At 49.9% G+C, this 23,540-nt stretch overlaps 1 protein-coding gene across 1 annotated transcript in view; it reads left to right on the forward strand.

The window, feature by feature from the left end:
- The window catches only part of LOC141047769 (THUMP domain-containing protein 1-like), a 39,247-nt gene that overhangs the window by 1,672 nt on the left and 14,035 nt on the right, over positions 1-23,540 (forward strand). The window lies entirely within an intron of this gene.

The raw sequence follows: 23,540 nt of genomic DNA on the forward strand, positions 1-23,540 counted from the left end.
CCAAATTTTGGGGTCACCCAGACAATTTTGTGTTTTCCATGAAAACTCATACTTTTATTAATCAAATGAATTTAAAATCTAGTCCAGACATTGACAAGGTTCGAAAAAAGATTTTTATTTGAAATTATAATTTCTCGTTCGCCTTATTGGGGGACACAGAGACCTTGGGTGTATGCTGCTGCCACTAGGAGGCTGACACTATGCACAAAAAAAGGTTAGCTCCTCCTCCGCAGTGTACACCCCACCGACCGGCAGAGAATTCCTCAGTTTTTAGCTTAGTGTCAGTAGGAGGTGGACACGGGTCTTTCATTAGACCCATATCTACCGCGTCGTTCCTTTTCAGGTTCTACGGAGGGATACAGAGTGAAAAGTCACATCTGTACTCCCACATGGAGTCTGCAAGTACGGCGTGTACTGCCACCCCGTATCCTTGCAGTTCTCCGCGGCAGGACCAGCCAGACGGACGCCGACACCAAGACATGCCAGCGACTCCAGGGGTCCTTGTCGCCAGTCTCCCTCCCACTCGCCTACCAGATCCTGTCGGTTGGATGAGACGCAAGACTTCTTCAGACAGGTAACGGATCGTGGATGGGTGAGTATTTTTTTTTTTTTTTTTATTTTATTTATTTACCTGGCTGCCCATTCCCGACGGTCGCCTCTTCAATGGTCACAGGGGAACCCCGGTTGTAGGCGCTGCGGTCGCTCGCAGTCGCCACAAGGCTATAGGCAGCTCAATGTTGCTGGGCATCCCCCCCTTCCCTCCCCACTTTCTGGGGACAGGGAGCACAGGGTTTTTTCCCATTGGGAGTGGCTTGCGACTGCGGCATCCCACTTTTTCGGACCTCCGCCCTCCCTCCTCTCCTGAACGCGCGCTTTTTCTCAGGAAGGCGCCATTTTCCCAGCCTGTTAGCCGGGCACCAGCTCCTCACTGGATAGCATCTTCTCCAGCTGGTTTTTTTCAAGAGGTCTGTTGGCCGGATTTCGCTCTGACCTGCATCCACTGACAGGTCGCAGAGCATCGCTTCTGGGGACACCGGACCGTGAGTAGCTCTGCACTGCAGACTGACCCTTCTCCGCCCTCTGTCCCCCAACCTTCCGGCATTACCTCAGCTTTTCACTATGTCTAACTCTAAGTCTGATCGTACCCGCTCTACCGCCCCCCCTGCACTTTAGTCAAGTACTTTGCATGTTCTTCGTGCAATCGCAAACTTCCCTCAGGCCAGTCCACTCCCCTCTGCCTGGATTGTAGCAATCCAATTCAGCCTGACGCCGTCCAGGAGCCATCTGCGGCCCCAGGTGAGAGTGAGCCCCCCATGCCTGGCTGGGCCTCCTCGCTATCTCAATCAGTGGCAGACCTCACCAGGGTGTCTCAGTCCCTGGTGGCCGTTCTTGATAAGTTGCCCCTGGACTCTTCAGCAGGGCCAAGCAGGTCCCAAATTGTTCCATCTGAATCAGCCAGCGGTAGTCGCAAAAGACCCAGGCAAGATTCCCAGCCGGAATCCTCTCCTAGTCCCATCTCACCGCATAGCCCTTCTCACCAGCCTCCCTCTCGGGCCTCCTCTCCCGAGTCAGGGGAAGCGCTTTCGGACAGGTCATCTGAGGGGATTTTAGAAGCTGGATTCAGACCAGGATGCAAGCATGAAGGTCACAGTGCAGGACCTCATTGCTGCGATCCATCATACCTTCGATATTGCTGACTCCCCTGCGAAATCCTCAGATCAGGAGGTTTCGTTCAGACGGGCAGAAACTCCCTCCAGGGTTTTTCCTTTCCATTCCGAGTTTGGGAAAATTTTTACCAAGGAAAGAGAGGATCCGACCAGACGCTTTCAAAGAGGAAAACGTCTCGGCATACTCTACCCATTTGCTAAGGAGCTCACGGACAACTGGTCGGCCTCTCCCTCGGTCGATCCGCCCGTGTCCAGGCTATCCAATAACACGGTTCTCCCGCTTTCAGGCGTGGCGTCCCTAAAGGATTCTAATGACAGGATTATAGAATTCCTGGCGAAGTCTGCCTTTGAAGCGGCTTCAGCGGCGGTGTGTCCAATCTTTGCTTCATCCTGGGCAGCAAAGGCCATAGCCACGTGGGCAGATGACCTTCGTCAGGGCATCTTAGATAAGGCGCAACCGGAGCATTTGGCCGATCTCGCCAATCAGATCTCCCATGCTGGGGACTATCTTCTCTCCGCTTCCTTGGATGCTGCATCCTGTGCAGTTCAGGCGTCAAGCAACGTTGTTGCAATTCGACGTACAATTTGGCTAAAGGCATGGCAAGCGGACTTGTCTTCTAAAAAGTCCCTCACTAACCTGCCTTTTCAGGGGGTGCGCCTCTTTGGGTCCCAATTGGACCAGATTATTAAGGACGCCACCGGAGGCACGAGTTCACTCCTCCCTCAGTCCAAGCCTCGCAGACCCCCACTAAGGCGTCAGTTTCGACCCTTTCGGACTTTCCGCCGTTTCAATACGGCGGACAACTCCTCCAGCCAACAGAGACCGCAGGCTCGCCAGGAGAGAGAGAAAGTTTCCTTCAGACCCACTCCTTCCTGGCGACCCCACTCCTCCAAGGGCAGACCGCCCAGATCTAGATCTGGACGGTCTACGTCAGCATGACTATCACTGGGCACGCGAGGGTCCTTTCCAATTGGGAGGTCGACTTCTTTCCTTCAGGGACGTTTGGCTGGCCGCCGTGGAGGACGCCTGGGTCAGGGAGGTCGTATCCTCAGGATACAAGATAGAGTTCGTCTCTCTCCCACGGGATCGTTTCTTCGAATCCCGGCCTCCAAAGGATCCAGCCTTGATCCCGGGGTTCTCTACGGCTATCGCCGCTCTCCTCAGTTCCGGGGTGATTGTGCCCGTTCCCGAATCGGAGCGCTTCACGGGGTTCTACTCGAACCTGTTTGTAGTGCCGAAAAAAGACGGCGCAGTTCGACCCATCTTGGATCTCAAGCTGCTCAACAAGAGGGTCCGCCTTCGCCACTTCCGCATGGAGTCGCTTCGCTCGGTCATCGCCTCCATGGAGGAGCAGGAATTCATGTGCTCAATAGACATCCAAGATGCCTATTTACATGTTCCAATTTTCTCCGGACATCAGAAGTTCCTGCGCTTTGCGAGTCGACAGCACCACTACCAGTTTGTCGCACTGCCCTTCAGTCTTGCCACCGCTCCCAGAGTCTTCACGAAGATCATGGCTGCGTTGATGGCTTTGTTGAGAGTCAGAGGCCTCGTTCTTTTCCCGTACCTAGACGATATTCTGATCAAGGCTCCCTCATTCCAACAGGCTCACCAAAGTTTGTCAATCGTCCTGGACACTCTTTCCAATTTCGGGTGGATCGTCAACAGGAAAAAGTCCTGTCTGGTTCCTACCCAACGCCTGGTCTTTCTAGGTCTTCTGTTCGACACTCGTCGGTCAAGGGTCTTTCTCCCACAAGAAAAGATTCTCTCTCTGCAGCAGGAAGTACGATCGCTGCAGACCTCGCGATTCCCATCCCTCCGTACAGCCATGAGGGTCCTGGGAAAGATGGTGGCGGCGATAGAGGCAGTTCCCTTTTCCCAATTTCACGCCAGGCCTCTCCAGCAGGCCATTCTGTCGAAGTGGAACAGGTCGCCTCGGTCCATGGATCGCCCTGTCCATCTTTCTTACCGGATCAAGCGGTCTCTCAACTGGTGGTTGTCGTCACCTCTCATTCTATCGGGTCGATCCTTCCTTCCCATTCACTGGCAGATATTAACCACAGATGCCAGTCTCCTCGGTTGGGGTGCTGTGTTCCGCAACCACACTGTTCAGGGTCGATGGTCGGATCGGGAATCAGCGCTGCCGATCAACGTTCTGGAGATTCGAGCGATCCATCTTGCTCTGGTCCACTGGGAAAGGCTCCTCAAGGGACTGCCGGTACGGATTCAGACAGACAACGCCACAGCGGTGGCATATGTCAACCGCCAAGGGGGAACACGGAGTGTCTCAGCCCTGGTGGAGGTGTCCAAGATTCTTCGTTGGGCGGAGATTTCCTTTCCGACAATTTCCGCGGTTCACATTCCCGGTGTAGACAACTGGGCCGCCGATTTTCTCAGCCGCGAGGGTCTCGCGGCGGGAGAATGGTCCCTACATCCGGAAGTGTTTCATCTGCTCTGCCTTCGGTGGGGAACCCCGGATGTAGACCTCATGGCGTCTCGCCTCAACAGGAAAGTCCCACAATTCGTGTCCAGGTCTCGGGACCCTCTGGCAGTGGGCGCCGACGCCCTGGCCGTTCCTTGGTCCCAGTTCGAACTTCCCTACCTGTTCCCTCCTCTGCCTCTTCTTCCCAAGCTGTTGAAGAAGATCAAGGCAGAAGGACTTCCGGTCATTCTCATCGCCCCGAATTGGCCCAGAAGGTCTTGGTTCGCGGACATTGTCAACCTTCTCGCGGACGCCCCCTGGAAGCTTCCAGACAGAACAGATCTGCTGTCTCAGGGTCCGATTTGCCACCCCAATTCTCGGCCGCTCAATTTAACGGCGTGGCTGTTGAGACCGAGGTTCTGAAACGAGCAGGATTTTCCGACCACGTAATTCAGACCATGATCCGAGCCAGAAAGCCATCATCTTCCAAGATTTACTACCGTACTTGGAAGGCCTATTTCACTTGGTGTGAGACCAATGAAGTCGCGCCCATTTCCTTTTCGCTCCCTTCAGTCCTAGCGTTTCTTCAGGCAGGATTGGATGCGGGGCTTGCCCTCAGTTCCCTGAAGGGTCAAGTTTCGGCGCTATCCATTCTGTTTCAGAAAACGTTGGCTTCCCGTCCTCAGGTTAAGACCTTTCTTCAGGGCGTGGCTCACACGGTCCCGCCATACCGGGCGCCCGTGGATCCACGGGATCTTAATCTGGTTCTTGAGGTTCTGCAAGGTCCGCCCTTTGAACCCCTCAAGGATATTTCCCTTTCTCTCCTTTCTTGGAAGGTAGCATTTCTGGTGGCCATCACCTCCGTCCGGCGCGTGTCGGAATTGGCAGCTCTTTCGTGCCGCTCTCCCTTTCTGGTTCTCCACCAGGATAAGGTAGTTCTGCGGCCTCCGCCCTCGTTCCTTCCGAAGGTGGTGTCCTCGTTTCACCTCAACGAGGATATCGTGCTACCGTCCTTTTGTCCGAGTCCAGCTCATCCCCGAGAGCGGTCCTTGAACAAGCTGGACCTGGTTAGGGCGGTAAGAGTCTATCTGTCTAGGACGACTTCCTTGCGAAAGACAGAGTCTCTTTTCATTATCCCTGATGGAGCGCGGAAAGGTCACCCGGCGTCAAAGGCCACCCTTGCTCGCTGGATCAGATCGGCTATCCTGGAAGCCTACCGTGTTAAGCGTCGCGGAGCCCCTCTAGGTATCAGGGCCACTCTACTCGGGCAGTGGGTGCCTCCTGGGCGGTGCGCCACAGAGCTTCCGCACTGCAGCTTTGCAAAGCTGCAACATGGTCATCGGTTCACACGTTTGTGAAATTCTACAGAGTCCACACCTACGCTTCGGCGGACGCCAGCCTAGGTAGACGGATTCTGAAGGCCGCGGTGGTGAGTCCGCTGGCCTGATGGAAGTTTGTTTCCCACCCCAGGGACTGCTTTGGGACGTCCCAAGGTCTCTGTGTCCCCCAATAAGGCGAACGAGAAAACAGGATTTTTGGGTTGCTTACCGTAAAATCTGTTTCTCGGAGCCTTCATTGGGGGACACGGCACTCTCCCATGTTTTACAGCTCCTGTTCTTACTTTGGTTGAATGGTTACAGTTGAGTTGTTTATGTTGTCAACCTATTCTGTTACTTCTCCTACTGCTTTCTCACTAACTGAGGAATTCTCTGCCGGTCGGTGGGGTGTACACTGCGGAGGAGGAGCTAACCTTTTTTTGTGCATAGTGTCAGCCTCCTAGTGGCAGCAGCATACACCCAAGGTCTCTGTGTCCCCCAATGAAGGCTCCGAGAAACAGATTTTACGGTAAGCAACCCAAAAATCCTGTTTTTCTCCTTCAAACTTTGCTTTCGCCAAAGAATGTTCCCTTTGCAGCAATTACAGCAATGCAGACATTTGGCATTCTAGCAGTTAATTTGCTGAGGTAATCTGGAGAAATTTCACCCCATGCCTCCAGAAGCCCCTCACACAAGTTTGTTTGGCTTGATGGGCACTTTTTGCCTACCATACGGTCAAGCTGCTCCCACAACAGCTCAATAAGGTTGAGATCTGGTGGCTGCGCTGGCCACTCCATTACAGATAGAATACCAGCTGCCTGCTTCTACCCTAAATAGCTCTTGCATAATTTGGAGGTGTGCTTTGGGTCATTGTCCTGTTGTAGGATGAAATTGACTCCAATCAAGCGCTGCCCACAGGGTATGGCATGGCGTTGCAAAATGGAGTGATAGCCTTCCTTATTCAAAATCCCTTTTACCTTGTACAAATCTCCCACCTTACCAGCACCAAAGCAACCCCAGACCATCGCATTACCTTCACCATGCTTGACAGATGGCGTCAGACACTCTGCCAGCATCTTTTCAGTTGTTCTGCATCTCACAAATGTTTTTCTGTGTGATCCAAACATTTCAAACTTGGATTCGTCTGTCCATAACACTTTTTTCCCCTCTTCCTCTGTCCAATGTCTGTGTTCTTTTGCCCATATTAATCTTTTCCTTTTATTGGCCAGTCTCAGATATGGCTTTTTCTTTGCCACTCTTCCCTGAAGGCCAGCATCCCGGAGTCGCCTCTTCACTGTATACGTTGAGACTGGCGTTTTGCGTGTACTATTTAATGAAGCTGCCAGTTGAGGACCTGTGATTTCTCAAACTACAGACTCTAATGTACTTGTCTTGTTGCTCAGTTGTGCAGCTGGGCCTCCCACTTCTCTTTCTACTCTGGTTAGAGCCTGTTTGTGCTCTCCTCTGAAGGGAGTAGTACACACCGCTGTAGGAAATCTTCAGTTTCTTGGCAATTTCTCTCATGGAACTAAATAGCAAAGCCACTAAAGAAGACTCAAGGTCTCCAAAAATTCATTTTTAAACAGCAGACAAAAAGGCATCAACACTTACCTGCCCAGATTTTGAAACAAATGCACTACAGGGTGCAGCCAGCCTATAAAGCAAGATGTCAGCAACACAGGTGCAAAATACCAGAACAACAGCCACTCTCCACTTACCCATTCCTGGAGGGTGTGACTGCCCAGTATACAATTGCACAATAAAGGCCCTCATAGGGCTTTGTTCACACAAAAGTACAGCACAGTGTCTGGTTCACAACCTATTAGTCACTCCCCAACTTTTCGATTAGGCGGTCTGGCCAGCACACCCTTAGTGCATAGCTATGGGAACACCCCTCATGAGAGACCAGACGTGTCTGGACTTGGCTGCACCCTGAAAAATATGGTGCAAAAAATACACAATTAGTGAGGTATTAGCTGATATTTTGGCCAAAATACATGAGCCCGTAACCTGCGCCAAAGGTCCTCACACTGAACTAAATAGCAAAGCCACTAAAGAAGACTCAAGGTCTCCAAAAATTCATTTTTGCCCAGACACGTCTTGTCTTTCATGAGGGTTGTTCCCATAGCTATGCACTGATCGAATAGTAGGGTCGTGACTAATAGGCTGTGAAACAGACACTGTGCGGTACCTTTGTGTGAACAACGCCCAATGCGGGCCTTTATTGTGCAATTGTATACTGAGCAGTCACCCCCTCCAGGAATGGGTAAGTGGAGAGTGGCTGCTGTTCTGGTATTTTGCACCTGTGTTGCTAACATCTTACTTTATGGGCTGGTTGCACCCTGTAGTCCATTTGTTTTAAGATCTGGGCAGGTAAGTGTTGTTGCCTGTTTGTCTGCAATTTCTCACATGGAATAGCCTTCATTTCTAAGAACAAGAATAGACTGTCGAGTTTCACATGAAAGTTCTTTTTTTTCTGGCCATTTTGAGAGTTTAATGGAACCAACAAATGTAATGCTCCAGATTCTCAACTAGCTCAAAGGAAGGTCAGATTTATAGCTTCTCTAATCAGCCAAACTGTTTTCAACTATGCTAACATACTTGCACAAGGGTTTTCAAGGGTATTCTAACCATCCATTAGCCTTCTTACACAGTTAGCAAACACAAAGTACCATAAGAACACTGGAGTGATGGTTGTTGGAAATGGGCCTATATACACCTATGAAGATATTGCATTACAAACCAGACGTTTGCAGCAGGAATAGTCATTTACCACATTAACAATGTATAGAGTGTATTTCTGAATCATTTAATGTTAGCTTCATTGGAAAAAACTGTGCTTTTCTTTAAAAAAAATAAGGACATTTCTGGGACGTCCTATCCTGAGCACCATGGGGTTGTCCTTTCATCCTTACAGGGACAGGAAATTAAAGGTCCCCTCCCACACCCACACTCCAGTGTTTTTCCTGTCCCTGTAAGAACAGGGCCTAGAGCGCCACAGAGGAAGAGAGCGCAGCATCCAGCAGAAGCAGCTTACCGGAGGGCCAGGGGGATTGGGGTCCAAACACCAAATCCATCCGTCAGATGGCCTGGGGCAGCACCCCTCTAAGGGGGGTTCTCCGCCAGGCGTCCTGTGGAGCGCTGCTCCGGGACTTGGAGCCGCTTCCCCTCAGCGGGGCTCTCGGCTTCCGCCGTCATATGCCGCATCACTTCCGGGCGCCAGATGACAGCTTCCGGAGGCGTCCCAGCGTGAGAAAGTAGCGGCGCGGCTGGAGCTGCAGACGGCGTGAGGATCAATCGACCCACTCAAGGCAAGGTAGGACGAAGTGGTGGGGTGGGTCGGCCAGACGGGACACCGCCATGGAAGGCGTTGTGGAAACCCAGCAATCATCCTGAACCACCAATGTCTGTAAGTAGTGGGCATGATGGACATGACTTAAAGGGAATCTGTCACCCCTTTTTTGGCCTTTCAGCTGCCGGCATAGACTTCGGGGGCTTATCTACAGCTTTCTGTAATGCTGTAGATAAGCCCCCGATGTAACCTGAAAGATAAGAAAAACACGTTATATTATACTCACGGAGGTGGGCGGTCCGGTTCGATGGGTGTCAACGTCGCGTCCGGCGCCTCCCTTCTTCATGCGATGACGTCCTCTTCTCCTGTCCTGTAATGGCTCCGGCGCAAGCGCACTGCTCTGCCCTGTTGAGGGCAGAGCAGAGTCCTGCAGTGTGTAGGCGTCGGGAGAGGTCTGGCGCCTGCGCACTGCAGAATTCTGCTCTGCCCTCAACAGGGCAGAGCAATGAGAAACAAAGAAATGGGGGCACCACCGAAAGGATAATTAAGGGGATCCAACCTAGACCTAAATAGTACATATGTTTGACAAAAAGGAGAGAAAGAAATAGGCCATGAGCAGGGGATCACCCTGAATAGGACATAGCATATATAATACAAATTTTATTAAACACAGCAAACAGCAAAAATTCTTAAAAACATTAAAAATGGTCACAAATGTGACACATACACAAATAATACAATGCTCATAAATAGAGCAACCCACCTGCTACCAACTATCACCCTCACTGAGAATGATGCCTATATCCCCAGGTCCATGTACACAGGATTCTCAATAGGAGAATTAATAAGCCCACACATAGGTAATATAGAGCATATGAGTCAGAAACACCAATAATATACAAATACAATGAAAAAATGAGGCAATTCCAACCCAATAATTACAAAAAAAACAGTACAAGGGATAATGTAAACCCAAGAAGGTGCTGATCACTATGAGGTGTACAAAAAAGATAGAAATGCACACTAAATAGACCTCATGTATGCGTAGAGGTACCCGAGCCCAAGATCAGGCATAGGGAACATCAAGAACCAGATCAGCCAGACCATTAGGGGCTAGAGAGGGTCTAAGTGGACAGAGAAAATCTCCATAGCCACCCCAAATGATAACCACCCATACAAATCAATACAAAACCCATGACAAGTGAAGTGGGGCAGGTAGAGCCAGAGACCCGACGCATATCGCCACTCTAGGTGGCTTCATCAGGCGACACGCGTCGGGTCTCTGGCTCTACCTGCCCCACTTCACTTCTCATGGGTTTTGTATTGTGCTGATTTGCATGTGTGGTTATCATTTGGGGTGGCTATGGAGATTTTCTCTGTCCACTTAGACCCTCTCTAGCCCCTAATGGTCTGGCTGATCTGGTTCTTGATGTTCCCTATGCCTGATCTTGGGCTGGGGTACCTCTACGCATATATGAGGTCTATTTAGTGTGCTTTTCTATCTTTTTTGTACACCTTATAGTGATCAGCATCTTCTTGGGTTTACATTATCCCTTGTACTGTTTTTTGTAATTATTGGGTTGGAATTGCATCATTTTTTCATTGTATTTGTATATTATTGGTGTTTCTGACTCATATGCTCTATATTACCTATGTGTGGGCTTATTAATTCTCCTATTGAGAATCCTGTGTACATGGACCTGGGGATATAGGCATCATTCTCTGTGAGGGTGATAGTTGGTAGCAGGTGGGTTGCTCTATTATGAGCATTGTATTATTTGTGTATGTGTCACATTTGTGACCATAAGAATTTTTGCTGTTTGCTGTGTTTAATAAAATTTGTATTATATATGCTATGTCCTATTCAGGGTGATCCCCTGCTCATGGCCTATTTCTTTCTCTCCTTTTTGTCCAACAGGGCAGAGCAATGCGCCTGCGCCGGAACCATGGAACGCGACACTCATCAGACCGGACTGCCCACCTCAGTGAGTATAATATAACGTGTTTTTCTTATCTTTCAGGTTACATCGGGGGCTTATTTACAGCATTCTGTAATGCTGTAAATAAGCCCCCGATGTCTATGCTGGCAGCCAATAGGGCAAAAAAAGGGTGACAGATTCCCTTAGACAGGAGCTTTAACCAAAAAGCTCATGTGCTATATGATAGCAAGAGACAGCACCGACTTCTGCAGCATCAACCTCCAGGAAACCAGGCAGATCTAATAAAATGCCCATCTGTGCCAGCATGACTGCATTTGTCAGGACGCCTAGCCACCGGCCATTCTAGCCTGAGCGACAGTGCATTCGTCAGGTGGAGGCCGCTAAGCAGCTTGAGCCAGGGCCGGGACCCGAATGGGGGGCCGGGACCCGAATGGGAGACCGGGCAGCCCGCAGTCACGGGTCATTCATTTTGCGGCGTCTCTGCTGAGCAGGAATCTCTGGGGATGCAAAGGAATGGGAGACCGCAGAGGACATGGCTTGAGATTCCCCCTGTGCAGTGGGGGAAACTCGACGCCTAATCCACCTATCCCACGTGCGGACAAGTTCGCAATCGCAGATCACACGGGTCATACACGTCAGGGGCCAATAGGCCTCTTTCTTTGCTGAGATGCGCACAGAGGTCAGAAAGGAGATTCACACCTCCATCCCAGGACTACTACCTTCTCAGTCATCCACCCCACACTGAGGTGTTAGGCTTAGCGGACTGCGCTAGTCAGGTGTCAGCCGCTAAGCGGCCATGATGAGAGTCCAGTCTGTCATCGGACGAGTATAAATCATTCTAGAGGCGCCTACCGTCAACCAGGTTAACACTTGGGATGGAGTTCTTAGGATCGACACCCCAAGGCTGGGTGTCAAGGAAAACTTCAATTCCCTTTGAAGATTCCTCTAGTCCCTAAAGACCCAGGGACAAGTGGCCGACAGGCTCCTACAGAGGCCTTGGGTCGGCGGCGGCAAAAAGGGCACATCGGTCGCCAGATCCATGTATCGACCAGTTAGAACACCAAGTTACAGGGAAGCCCCTAGAAGTGATTTTTAGAGGACCTTCCCCTGTGAGAGTTGTTGGACCGAAGCAGTGTGTTTTGCGGCCAGGAATAATTCTTTACCCAAGACGGTTCACCAAGCCCTATGGATGAAGATCTGGTCAGGGGTTTACCAGTCGAAAAATAAGTTAGGTGCCATACCTTCTCAGGCGGGAAGGTAGTTGGACCGCTCTTAGATACAACACTGGATAATGCCACCGACATTAAAAACAGTCCCGTGGGAAAACAAAGGGTTTCCCTTCAGAGGTCCGTCCTTTCCAAAGGCAGGATTATAGAAAGAGGGGAAATCGGCTCGCTGGGATCACCAGAAGGGGGGAAGAGTAGGATCCCCCTTCTCGCTCAGGACAAAGTTCCTGCAACAGGCAGTGATGCCATACTGGTTGAGGATTGCCTCAAAACACTTCTTGGAGCAGGGGGCTCATCCCCCAGAACCAACGGATCCTGAGTACAGGTTCCCAGTGCTATACCCTCGAATTTATAACCCCCCCCCAGCACGGTTTGTGGTTACAAATCCTGGCCCAAAACTTATAGACCCTATACGGGCAGACGTAAAGATCTACTAAGATCAGAGGTAATGGTCCCGGTTCTAGGAACAGAGAGAGGTCAGGTCCACTATTCAACTCCCTACAAAAAAAAAAAAACACCTCCGGGGGAGAGTCGGACCATTATAAATTTAGAACCAGGGATCTGACACAGTTTCGAATGGAGTCCTGAAAACCACCATTTCCCGGATAAATCAGAACGCCGCAATATGCACAATAGGTCCAGGCGTGCGTACTATCACGTTCCCATACACCCTCACCCTCAGAGGTTCCTGCGGTTACACTAGAAATGGGAAACAGATACTACCATTTTAGTTTCAGGTTCTGCCTTTCGGCCTGGCTTCAGCACCCCGGGGTTTATGAAGCGGGTCGCCAAGATCAGGGCACACTTAAGAGGCAGCATAATCATCGTGCCATACCTGTACGACTTTCTCAGCATCAGCGCCAAGAAGACAACTCGGGGTAATCGCCACTCTCGGAAAACTAGGTTGGATCTTGAACAACGCAGCCCGATACCCGGGAAAAATTCCTGGGAGTCACGTTAGATCCCAAAACAAGAATCTCGTTTTACCGGAAGAAGAAAAAGAGACGCCAGGAACAGGGTTCGTCAGCTATGGCGAGATCGAATATCCAAAAAGGACCACAATAAAGGTCCTAGAGATCCGGACAGCAGGCATACCCGGCGTAAAGTGGAACCAGGCTCACACAGGAAGTCCGCAAGGAAATCCGGTCAAATGGGACAGATGGCAGACCGCTCTGGACAAAGAGACTCGACCGTCCCCAGCCTAAAATCATCTCCGAGGCGGGGAACCAGTCACAGGATCCATCAGCCTGGGGGGGGCCTCGGATCCCATCACCATACGGGACTATCGTCACTGACGCCAGCAGGGAAGGATGGGGGGCCCATCTGGAAGGTACCTTCAAGGACATGGCCTGGAAGCATCAATTCACAGTCCTCCAACTACAGAGAGCTACGAGCAGTTTTGGAGACACTAAAACGAAGCCGGTCGAGTCTACAGGGCTAACTTAGGAAAGCCAGGTCAAACATCGTAACTACGGTATCTTTCCTACGTCACCAGGTGGAAAGCTTCAAGACCTGGCAGCCCGCATCTTCACTTGGGTAGAGAACAATGTTCGCTCCATATCAGCGATACACCTGCAGGGCCCTAGGAACAACATAGCCGACTATTTGAACAGACAAGAAGTCCGAGCCACCGAGTGGGAAGTTAAAGAGGAAATATTCATGGACTTGTGCCATCGGTGGGGAACCCCTCAGCTAAACCTCTTCGACAAGGAAGAACACTAAGCTACAGAGATTCTTCTCCCTCAATCCAGCAGACCATCCAAAAGTGGTCGACACCTTGGATCGGAGATGGAGTGGGGGACTGCTATCCGGTTTTCCCCCTATTTCTATAATACCGAGAGGCCTCAGAAAGATCCAGGGAAAAGGTGGGTGACTCTAGTGATACCCTTTGGGCCCAGGCGAAGTTGGTTCCACCTCCTGAAGAAGACAGCTCAGGAAGGACCGCTCCATCTACCAACATCAGAGGATCTACTTTCCCTATGCCCAGTTCTGCACCCAAATCTGGGGATCCTACAGTTGGCAGCATGGATCCTGAGAGAGTGATCCTAAGATCCAGAGGTGTCTCTGACCAAGTGATCTCAACGATGCAGAACAGCCGTAAGCCCGTTACAAGTGCAATCTATCATAAATCTGGGAGAAGTTCTGCTCAGAAGGTGGTAGTATTCCCATAGATCCGTCTCGCCCAGATATCCCTCAAATCCTTGACTTCCCCAAGGCAGGATTTAATAAAGGTCTGAGTCCAAGCATATTGGAAGTTCAGAGAGCAGCTGGGAGTACTTTAATTCACCTCTCATCCATGGATGGCTCGTTTTACAAAGCCATACAGAGATTAAGACCCATGTTAAGGAAAACAGTGCTCTGGGGGACCTAAATCTGGTACTTAACGCTCTATGCAGACCCCCATACGAGCCAATATCAGAGATAAATGTCACAAGACTAAGGCTAAGTGCACACGTAGCAGAAAATTTCTGCTTGGAAACCTGACTCCCGTCCCAGAAACCGCACCTATTTTTCCGCGGCGGTTTTTGCGCGGTTTTGATGCGTTTTTTTCCGCAGCGGTTTCTAAACGCATGGAAGAAGCCAAAATCGCGGAAAAATCCGCAAAATTAATGTGCATGCTGTGGTTTTTTCGCGGTAAAAACCGCATCAATGTGCACAAAAAGTGCAAAATGCATAGAAACGACTGGGAAGCTTATTTTTAGCGGTTTTATAGTGAAAACCGTGGTAAAAACCGCTAAAAAAAACGCTGTGTGTGAACACAGCCTTACACAAAAAACCATCCTTTTGGTAGCCATCTCCTCAGCCAAGAGGCCGGGTAAAATCCAGGCCCTGTCAGTACAGAACTCCTACATTCAAACATTCGACGGTTGCATAATGCTAAAACTGAACCCAGGATTCCTCCGTAAGGTAGTATCTCCCCAGAATTTAAACCAGGGGACAGTCCTACCCTCATTCTGCCCATCCACGGAAAACGAAGTAAGATTCTTTCACTCACTGGACGTCAGACGAGCAGCCACACGCTACTTAGAGGCCACTCAGGAGTGGCGACAGGACACAAAATTGTTTATCCAATAGGAGGGTAGAATAAAGATAAAGGCGCATCTACGCACACCCTGGCAGAGTGGATAAGTCAAATTATCTCCTCGGCATACGACGCCGAGGGATTACCTATACCAGGGAGCTTAGAGCTCATTCCACTAGGGCGATAGCAACGTCATGGACAGAGAAGGCGGGAGCCTCAGTACAACAAATATACAGCGCCGCCACTTAGTCTACACTGGACACTTTCTGAAGACACTATAAATTGCACACGCTAGCAGCTAGCCAGACGACCTTCGGTCGTAAGATGCAAAAAGCAGTGGTCCCACCCTAAGCGAATTCCTACTTTGGTATTCCCCATGGTGAAGTCAGGATAGGATGTCCTGGAAAACGGAGATTAGACCTACCGGTAATGTTATTTCCAGGAGTCCATCTTGACAGCACTGGTAGTTCCCTCCCGATTTGTATTTGTGTTAATATGCTTGTACTAAATCTCAATAAATATTAATTGCATCCGTACTGGTGTGGTACTTGGGAAAAATCACTGGCGTGTGGGTGTGGGAGGGGACCTTTAACCTCTCGTGCATTTCCTGTCCCTGTAAGGCTGAAAGGACAACCCCATGGGGCTGTCAGGATGGACTCCTGGAAATAACATTACCGGTAGGTCTAATCTCCGTTTTTTTAAGTGATCACATGGTAGTGTATAGCACCATGGAATCAGTGGTGCTCCAGAATAAACTAGATGGGCATTTCCTGAAGGAAATACATGGTGCTTGAACAGCGCTGCCAGCTTTACAGCAGTGTATCAGGTGTCGACTGTAAGAAAGTTAAGTTAGAATATGAATGCATTACACATCCCCGTTCCAGTGATTTGGGGCTGTTTTTAAGTAATTTTTTACACAGTCAGCCTTTGGGGGGTGCCCTGATCCTAATGCACACACTTAAAATTAAATCTGTGACACAAAAGTCACTCAGACCCCGTTTTTCAGGGGGGGTTTTTCGTCGCAGTCGAATGTTAATGTGTGGAGTAGCATCAGCTAAGGATTCCTCAGATTTTCCAGCAAAAACGCATGCGGTTTTTGCAGGAAAATCTGAGGAATCCTTTAGCTGATGCTACTGCACACATGAAAATTGCACTGCGATGCCAAAATAACCCGAAAACCAGGGTCAAAGTGACCTTATCTTCACAGATCGCCTCTGACAACCTGTCCTAGGCTCTTCCAGCCTCTGACAACCTGTCCCAGGCACTTCCAGCCTCTGACAACCTGCCCCAGGCTCCAGCAGCCTCTGACAACCTGCCCCAGGGCTCCGACAGCCTCTGACAACCTGCCCCAGGGCTCCGACAGCCTCTGACAACCTGCCCCCAGGCTCCGACAGCCTCTGACAACCTGCCCCCAGGCTCCGACAGCCTCTGACAACCTGCCCCCAGGCTCCGACAGCCTCTGACAACCTGCCCCCAGGCTCCGACAGCCTCTGACAACCTGCCCCCAGGCTCCGACAGCCTCTGACAACCTGCCCCCAGGCTCCGACAGCCTCTGACAACCTGCCCCCAGGCTCCGACAGCCTCTGACAACCTGCCCCCAGGCTCCGACAACTTGGTAGCCACTTTGGCTATTAGCTAATACGGGTCATGCGTGGAAGCTGCATTTGCATAGCTGCCATCTTTGTAAGGTCACTACACCTGCGCTGTGGCTTCAATCCATGTCAGTTGGGGGTCATGGAAAGGTCGCCACTAATTCCTATGGAAAATTTTTTGCTTAAAATGCGAATTTTCTACAAATCGGAATTGACTCCAAAAATACATAGCACACCTGTCCCCACCGAGGGCTTCGAAACACCGCCTGAACGGGGTCTCTGCATCGAGCGGTTCGGGCCGCATTAATTGCAGTAAAGGCAGAGAAGAAGAAGTAGAATAAACTAGATGTGTATTTCCTGAAGGAAGTACAGATAGTGCTTTTTAATGGTGCCCGGGCTGCCCCTTTAAGAGAGACTTGCCTGCTGCCCCTGCAAGACTTTCAACTCAGGATCCGTTTTAACTGTGGGTGCCTCTCAGGGGCCACTTTGGCCTGTAGGGCCCCTCAGGGTCTGATTTGGTGGGTGGGGCCCCTCAGGATCCGATTCGGTGGCCTGGGCTTCTCAGGACTTGAATTGGTGGACGGAATCCCTCAGGGTCTGATTTTGTGGCCGGAGCCCCTCAGGGTCTGATTTTGTGGGCGCGGCCACTCAGGGTACGATTTGGTGGCCGGGGCCCCTCTGGGTCTGGTTTGGTGGCCGGGGCCCCTCTGGGTCTGGTTTGGTGGCCGGGGCCCCTCTGGGTCTGGTTTAGTGGGCCGGGGCCCCTCTGGGTCTGGTTTGGTGGGCCGGGGCCCCTCTGGGTCTGGTTTGGTGGGCCGGGGCCCCTCTGGGTCTGGTTTGGTGGGCCGGGGCCCCTCTGGGTCTGGTTTGGTGGGCCGGGCCCCTCTGGGTCTGGTTTGGTGGGCGGGGCCCCTCTGGGTCTGGTTTGGTGGGCGGGGCCCCCCTGGGTCCGGTTTGGTGGGCGGGGCCCCTCTGGGTTTGGTTTGGAGGCCGGGGTCAATCAGCCTCCGATTTGGAGGCCGGGGTCAATCAGCCTCCGATTTGGCGCGCCGGCCCTTTAAGAGCCAGTTTGGCGCACTGGGCTTCTAAATCCACTTTGGCGCATATTCTCTCTTAGGGGCATGCGTCATGTGATGAAGCTAGATTTGCATTTGTGCTTTGGGTTTCGCTTTAAGAGCTGATATTATCTGGCAGAATCTGTGTCCTGGAGGTGTCATGTAAAGTTCGTAGGCGTTGGCATAGTAACTGGGTCTGCCTGCGCATATCAATGAGCTTAACTGCCGCAACTGGTCCTCAAATTTGAATCGCCTCACGACTGCCCCATGTATTCCTATGGCAAAATTTTCCCATTGAAATGCATTGAGACAATGCATTCCAATGACGGGTAAAAAAAATTTCAAACGCAAATTGCGCAAAAACTACAAATCCGATCGACACGAAAAATACTTAGCACACCTCTCGTGGACGCTGGCTTCGAAAGGACACCTCAACGGAGTCTGTGCGTGTAGCGGTTCGGTCCGCATTAATTGCGGAAATCAACTGAATAAGGCCTCTTTCATACATCCGTTTTTCTCCGTCAGGCGCGATCCGGCTAATTTTAGTAAAATCGGATCCGGCGAAATGCAATGCCGGATCTGGTTTTCCCCCATTGACTTGTATTAGCGCCGGATGGCCATGCGGTTGTTCTGGTTTTGACCGGATCCGGCAATCTATCTCAATCTGGCGTCTGGAAAAAATGGCAACTGTAACGTTTTTTGTCTCCGGCGAAAAAACCGGAACCGCTGGATCCGGCGCTTCCGGCTTTTTCACACAATGAAAGACTATGAGCGCCACAATGCGCCCGATTCGGTGGCCGGATCCGTATTTTTTTTTTGGTCTGAGCATGCTCAGTAGCCCTGCCCACAGCAAACATTTATAAAACCATGACAGTGGGACCAGCAGCCACAGCCAATATGCCAGCCAAGAGGAGCCAGCCGCAGGAGAAAGCAGGAGAGTACTGCACCACCAGCACCACCACCCCAAATGGAGCCAAGGGACCTTGCTGAACAGGCGGAGGGGAGTCCACAGCAGACAGACGGTAATTATTACATCCCCCATTCCTCAAAACTAGGGCCATGGAATATCAATATATTCATTGGCCCTTTGTTTCTCTTTATTCTCCAGCAGAAGCTGCCCTATAGAAGGAGCAGCACCAGCAGCAGCAACAGGAACGGAGTCTGCCTAGCAGCAGGACACCACATCTTCTTCTTCTGGGAGCCCTCCCTCGCATCGTCAGCATTTAACGGTAATTTTTTATTTACACAATCCATCATCTCTGGAATATGTCTATTCATTGGCTTTTTTTTCAAAACAGTAATCACAAGCTGAAGAGGATGTACCAGAAGAAGAACGAAGGGGTGGACAGATACGAGGAGTGGGCTCGCAATTAGTAAGTTTCCTGCATCAAACGCAGAAACACAACATCACACAGCAAACAACACATAGAAAACAATTTGGTGCACACATCACACAGCAAACAACACATATGCCTACATCCAAGCACATAACTTATTTTTTTTCTTTTCTAGTCCTCCCAATCTGGTGCTCGGCGAAGAGGTCCTCGCAGTACCTCCCAGGGTCGTTGGCGTCAGCGACGCGGCGGTCACCATCGTGTAAGTATAATATTTTTGTTAGGTTTTTTTTTTCCCTTTTTTTTTTTTACATTTGTTAAGTGTGGAGGCTAATTTTTTTTGGTTTTCTCTTTTTCTTTAACAGGCTTCACTGCGTGCTCCCGACTCTGACGGTGAGGAGGGGGGGGATTGACGTGGATCTCCTCATCGATCTGGTCAGAGAAAGGGAGCCGCTGTAGAATATGGGGGACCGCTGCCATGCTGATCTTATTGTGACCCGACGGCTCTGGGAGGAAATCTGTTCGCTCCTCGTGGACCGCTGGGAGGACCTCGATGCTCGGGCCCAGATTCAACAGCGTAAGTATATACAGTTCCAGTTGCTGGATGTAAAGCAGTGTTTCCCAAACTCCAGTCCTCGTGGCCCCCACGGGTGATGTTTTCAGGATTTCCTTTTGAGCAACCCTATGGAAATCCTGAAAACATCACCCGTGGGGGGCATGAGGACTGGAGTTTGGGAAACACTGATGTTGTATACTAACCACTTTGTGCTTTCTCGTTACAGGGGAGAGAATTGTGAAGCGGTGGCGGTCTGTGAGGGATCGTTTCAAAAAGGAGTTCAACAAAAAGATGCGGGCCCCGAGTGGTTCTGGAGGACGCAGGAGCAAGTACAAGTACGCACGAGCCCTGTTGTTCCTCCGGGAAACAATGGTCACCAGAAGGTAAATATTACACACCCCACATAAAAAAATAATGTTTACATGTCTAAAAGAAATTTTCAGCCAGGGCCAATGGCATGTCTGTATATTAATTGTATTTTTTTCTCTTTGTTCCACAGCACGGTGACCAGCACTCAGGAGCCTGAACGGTTGGACCCTTCTGAGTCGATCCCTGAGGAGACAACCACCCCGGCACATCTGCACCTTCCCAGCCATCCCTCACATTAGATCCATCTCTCCTATCCACCAGCGCAGGAGCATCGTGGCCGCCTACATTACATGAATCCACTGGTGAGGAGATCGCTTTCCCTTTACCCCACCCTTCTGCCGCTGCCACCTCTAGTACACCTGCGGTACTGGGCGGCAGCAGCAGAGGGGTCAGGAAAAGAGCTATGCGCCAGAGTTCTTGCATCTGAATGCATCTTTCCAGAACTGTCTAAAAGTCTTGTCAGAGCAAATCTCCGCAGGCTTTCAGCAGATCAACTCCGCCACTCTGGAGTTGAAGACACTTCTGCAAACCATGCATTCAGAAGCAAGATCTTCGCCAAACCACACATTTTTCAGGTCTGTTGTGGAGCGCATGGAAACGCTCTCTCCTAGCCAGCAGATGCATGTAATGCATTCGTGCCACGCTGTTCTACTGCAGGTTACCTCCCAACCTCCTCCTCCCACCCCAGTAGTTCCTCCACCTGCACCCCTTCCAACCACTGTCCCTCCTCCACCTCCCCAGTACCAGCCATCTCCCCACTTCCAGCAACCTGCCCCGTACCAAACTCCTTCACCGTACCACTTCACAACCACATCATCTGCTACTCCAGTCTCTGCTCAACCCTCCACTCCACCACCCACCACCTGTTCTGCCTCCCACATGTCCACCCATTCTCTGGCTTTTTCCACCCCTTCACCTCTAACTCTTTCTTCTCCACCACGATCCCAATCCTCTCTCCACACTCCCAGCGTCGAAGTGTTCCGCAGCCCCTCCAGCAGTATTTCCACCCCACACTACACAAATTTATGAATGTGTGTGTAAAATAAAAATTACAACTTTTCTTGTTTTTCAAGCTTTATTAAAAATTTACACAAAGTTGATTAAAAAAAATGTCTCAATAAAAGTTTGAGTTTTGGATTACAAATGTTGTCTGTCATTTATTTCTGCGGCGAAATATGTTTAAACAAGAGGTAAAATACTGGGTAGAGAAAAGGTAAAAATTATTGGTTATACTAAACCAGGTACATAACTTTGGGTAAAAGGTAAATAAATTTTACCTTTTGGCCACAGTTGTGTCCCTGGTTGTGTTTTAGGCAAAGTATTTCACCTTTTAGCCAAAGTTGTGTATCTTGTTGGGGATTACGTAACAATGTACACAACTTTTGTTAAAAGGTGAAATACTTTGCATAAAACACAACCAGGGACACAACTGTGGCCAAAAGGTAAAAATTGATAAACCACAATAAGATAGGCAACTTTGGTTGGCAAAGGTATACTGTTGGTACAGAAGGTACATGACTTTGGTTAAGGGCAGAAATTTATCAAACTCTGTCATCCTGCCAGTATATTCTTCCTTGAGGTGACAAAGTATTGTGCAAAATTGTCCCTCATTCGTGAAACCGTCACAGAACTTCTAGTGGTAATGTTCTGGTAATCTTGCAAGGTGGTTTCTTCAGAGGTGTCCTTAATGGAAATGGGTTCCTTGCAGATAACAAAATTGTGCAGGACCACGCAAGCTTTGATCACCTCGTCCACAGTTTCAGTGTTGAGGTTGATCGCAGTCAATAGGACCCGCCATTTGGCTGTCAGAATACCAAAGGAGCATTCCACCATTCTTCTTGCTCTTTTGAGGCGGTAATTGAAAATGCGTTTTGTTCTTGTCAATCCTCTGCTAGAGTAAGGTTTCAAAAGGTGTTCTGACAGCTGGAAGGCTTCGTCCCCTACACAGACAAAAGGCATAGGTGGGCCAGATGTTTGCGGCAGCGGTCTTGGGGATGGGAACTGGAAGGTGTTTCCATACAGTTTACGCCCCATGGCAGACAGTTTGAAAACTTGAGAGTCATTGGAGCGGCCATAGTCCCCAATATCAAGAGCAATAAATTTGTATTCCGCGTCAGCGATGGCCATGAGGACAATAGAAAAATATTTCTTGTAATTGAAATATTCAGATCCCGATCCTGCTGGCTTTACAATGCGGATATGTTTCCCGTCCACAGCGCCCAAGCAATTCGGAAACTGACATATCTGCAGAAACTTGTCAGCAATTTCAATCCACCTCTCTGTTGTGGGCTCTGGTAAAAACTCATCAACTAAAGAGTCCCACAGTGCACGGCATGTGTGCTTCACTATTCCAGATATGGTGAAAATCCCAAGTCTGTACTGGAAATGGAGTGACGAAAGGGATTCTCCAGTTGCAAGGAATCTGGGGGGAATTAAAAAAAGAAAAATTGGTTCAAAATCACAGCATTACATACCAAAACTCAGCTATAACACTTGTAGATACAAACTACCACCAACAACATTCCAGTGAAAGTGTGCTCTGAAGCGAGCAGACCCAATAAATGTGTCTTACCTTAAAGTCACCATCAGATGCTCTGTGGGTGAAATGGAGAAGCGGCAATAGGTGTCCGATCTTCTTATGAGGTGTGCAATGCGCTCCACCAAGTAATCAAAATTCTCCATTTTCATCCGAACATATGCAAAAAATGTCTCTGGGTTTCGTCTAAGGTCCATGCAGAGTGTAGAATAGACCCCACGCGTTATTCTCTTGGCTGTGAAGGGGTGGATCCACAAACGGCGTCCCTGATGCCCTGCTGTCTCGCTTCTCTCCTTCTCCAGAACAATCACCCTCAAACGATTCGCCTCCACTGTAAAATCCACCAAATTCTTCAAAATGTTTCCTATCACAACATCCATGTTCGCCAGTCACTTGCTCTTCTCTCCAACCTGCACTTTCTCCTCTCTCCAACCTGTCAAAGATGGGCTGTAGGAACACGGTATATATAGGTTTTCAGTAGCCAATGCCGTTTGGAAGCCTCCAAGGGGCGTTTTTAAAAACCGAATCCGTCGTAATCCGTCGAAAAACGGATGAGACGGATCCGGTTTTTGGGCGGTTGAGCAAGATGGATCCGGCAGAAAACCGGATCCGTCACATCCGGTTTTACATAACATTTGACGGATTCGGCGCGACGCCGGATCGCGCCTGACGGCAAAAAACGGATGCGTGAAAGTAGCCTCAGAAGAATAACTTAGCAGCGTTCGGATTACATGATAGTGCTTTCTTCAAAGCACTATAATAAAATATAAGAAATCGGATTACAATATGTTGCTTGAACCTAGGAGGTTCAAGCACCATAATTAATGATTTCTATTCAGCTGTCACCCTCAGGAAGGGAAAGCTGCCAGCCAGTCCGAGCATTGCGTTACAATAATCGTCCGAGAATTTTCCCTCCCTAGTCGGAGAGATCTTGCGTCTCCACGCCCGATTCCGACTGATTGACTGGTGTCTCGTGTGTACATGGAGACCTGTCAATCAGCTGGAGCTGGGTGGGGAAAAGCCGGTGGGGGGATTTTCAAACTATCTTTTCCCTGAAATGCTGCAGTGTTTCTCAGCAAATCATGCAGTCAGGCTGTGATTCAGGCTGCCTGTAGTACGGGCAGCATTAACCTAATGACAGGTTCTTTTTAAAGGTTTGCAAGCATTCTATGATGTTTCCCTGCACAGTAGTTCTCTTCATTAGCCATTTTC

The sequence above is a fragment of the Dendrobates tinctorius genome, unplaced genomic scaffold, assembly GCF_039654945.1.
Source record: "Dendrobates tinctorius isolate UK_male_01 unplaced genomic scaffold, ASM3965494v1 ptg000129l, whole genome shotgun sequence".
Lineage (NCBI taxonomy): Eukaryota > Metazoa > Chordata > Amphibia > Anura > Dendrobatidae > Dendrobates > Dendrobates tinctorius.